Below are 3,196 nucleotides of genomic sequence, written 5' to 3'. Positions count from 1 at the left end.
AGTCTCAGTGGGAGGCACCACAAGCTTGGGTGGCCCTGGCTACCTGGTGAGAGACATTGCAGAGGAATCTGAACTTACACTGAGGACTGCACAGATCATTTGTATGGTCCTTAGGACAGAGCAGAAAAATATTATACTAACTGGGGATAGTGCTCAGGCACTGATCGCCATCAAGGATAACAATTCAGCTGAGGAGAATTATTTCCCTTCTGATTAAAAAAAAAAGATTAACCATGCCACATTGGAGTGTGTCATCTTAGGCACACCATAACCATGAAGAACTGAACAAAGCTCTCTGGCAACACTCACCACAAGTCTCTAGAGATTCAGTGAAAGCAGATAGTCCATTTCTCTCCAGAGTCATAGTACAATGAGAAAAGCCACCACAGTGAAAATCACAAAAGAAGAAGAAACCAATGAATATCTCCACAAATGCTGAACAAAAGCAATGATCCAAAAAAAAGAAAAAAAAAAGAAGACAACATGATTCTCCAAAAGAACATGACACTTAAGAACAAGATTATGAAGATGATGAGAGAGAAGAAATACAAGATATGGATTTCAAAAAATTTATGATAAGAATACTTAGAAGTAATCAAATGCAAACACACGATATACTGAAATCCATGTAGGACATGAAAGAAAATCTCTCTCATTAAAACAAAATGTTAAGGAATAAATAAAAAGAAATGAAGAATTCAACAGAACATGAAATTGAGAAAATGAAGAGAAATCAAAATGAAATAACGAGTTCAATAGGACAAATAAAAAACACAGTTGAGAGCCTTAAAAATAGAATAAGTAGGGTGGAAAAGACAATATTGGACTTAGAAGACAGAGCACAGGAAAGTATACAGTCAAACCAGGAAGAGGAAATTAGAAATATAAAAAATATTGTTAGGAATATACAGGATACTATTAAAGAACCCAACATTCGAGTTCTTGGAGTTCCTGAAGGCATGGAGATAAAGAATTAGAAGGCCTTTTTAGTGAGATACTAGCAGAAAATTTCCCATGTTTGGAGAAGGACAGAGACATCCAAACACAGGAAGCTTATAAAACCCCCAATAAACATGACTGAAAGAGATCCCCACCACAACACATTGTAATCAAACTCACCACAGTGAAACATAGAGAAAAGATTCTAAAATGTGCATGAGAGAAACACCAGATTACTGTCAGAGGATCTCCAATTAGACTCACAGCAGACTTCTAATCAGAAACCCTACAGGCTAGGAGAAAATGGTTAGATATTGTCCAAGTACTAAGAGAAAAAACCTGCCATCCCAGAATATTATATCCTGCAAAGCTCTCATTTGTGAATGAAGGTGAAATACAGACCTTTCATAGCAAACAGAAATTGAAAGAATTTCTCACCACTCATCCAGCCTGCAAAAGATGCTTACAGATATGTTACACACAGAAACACGGTCATCAGTATGAAGAAGAAAAAGGAAGAAAAACTCTAATATAATATCACAGGAAGTTCAAAGTATATATTAGTAGTATCTTTGCAAAATGGCAAGGCAAAGTCACTATTTATCAATAAGCACACTGAATGAAAATGGCCTCAACTCTCCAGTTAAATGACACAGACTAGCTGAATGGATTAAAAAACAAAAACTATCTATTTGCTGCTTAAAAGAAACACATCTTTCCAACAAAGGAGCATGCAGACTGAAAGTGAAAGGACGGAAAAAGATATTCCATTCCAACAGAAACCAAAAATAGCTCATGTAGCCATCTTAATATCAGACAAAATAGACCTTAACAGAAAAACTGTTACAGGAGACAAAGAGGGGCACTATATAATTATATATAATGATTAGGGGATCAATTCAACAGGAAGATGTAACTATTATAAATGTATATGCACCTAATTACAGGGCACTGGGCTATTTCAAAGATATATTAAGGGACTTAAAGAGAGACTTAGACTCCAATACAATAGTATTGGCAGACTTCAATACTCCACTTTCAGCAATTGACAGATGAACCAGACAGAAAATCAACAAGAAAACAGCAGATTTAATCGGCACTTTACACCAAATGGATCCAATAGATATCTACATAACTTGTCATCCTACACTTGAAGAATACACATTCTTCAGCAATGCTTGGAACTTTTTCTAGGATTGACCACATACTAGGCCATAAAGCAAGTCTCAGCAAATTCAAAAGAATCAAAATCATACCATGCACCTTATCAGAGCACAATGGAATTAAGCCGGAAATTCACAACTCAGGAATTACTAGAGCATATGCAAACACATGGAGACTAAACAAAATGCTCAAGAATGATCAGTGGGTCATAGAAGAAATCAAAAGAGAAATAAAAAAACTTTCTGAAAGCAAACACAACATTTCAGAACTTATGGGATACAACTAAAGCAGTTTTAAGAGGAAAGTTTATAGCAATACGTGCGTACATGAAGAAATTGGAAAGGCACCCAATAAAGAGCTATCAATGCAAATCAAGGAGTATAAAAACTACAGCAAACCAAACCCAAAACTAGTAGGAAAACAGAAATAATTGAATGTATAGAGAAATCAACAGAATTGAATAAAAAATTACAAATGATTAACTAAATGAAGAGCTGGTTTTAGGAAAAAAATAAACAAAATTGACACACCATTGGCTCAACTAAGCAAAAAAAGGAGAGAGAAGAGCCAAATTAATACAATCAGAGGTGAAAAAGGGAATATAACAACAGTCTCCACAGAAATAAAAAGAGTCATCAGAAAATCTACAAAGACTTGTATGCCAGCACACTGGGAAATCTATAAAAAATGGATAGCTTTCTGGACACATCCAACCTACCTAAATTGAACCAACAAGTCACAGAAAACCTAAAAAGACCCACAACCAAGTCAGAAATTGAATTAATAGTAAAGTCCCTCCCAATAAGGAAAAGCCTAGGAACAGATGTATTCACTATTGAATTCTACCAGTATTAAAAGAACTAACTCCAAATCTTCCCAAACTATTCAAAACAATAAAGGGAGGAATCCTCCTAATTATTTCTATGAATCCAGCATCACCTTAATTTCTAAACCTGAAAACTATGCAGCAGAGAAAGAGAATTACAGACCAATTTCTTTGACGAACATAGACACAAAAGTTCTCAATAAAATTGTGGCCAATAGAATGCAACAACAGATCAGAAAGATCATCCACCCAGACCAAGTAGTATTT

Source organism: Oryctolagus cuniculus, chromosome 16, assembly GCF_051225735.1.
Source record: "Oryctolagus cuniculus isolate XC-2025 breed Fujian yellow rabbit chromosome 16, ASM5122573v1, whole genome shotgun sequence".
Lineage (NCBI taxonomy): Eukaryota > Metazoa > Chordata > Mammalia > Lagomorpha > Leporidae > Oryctolagus > Oryctolagus cuniculus.
Note: the sequence above shows the minus strand (reverse complement) of the source record.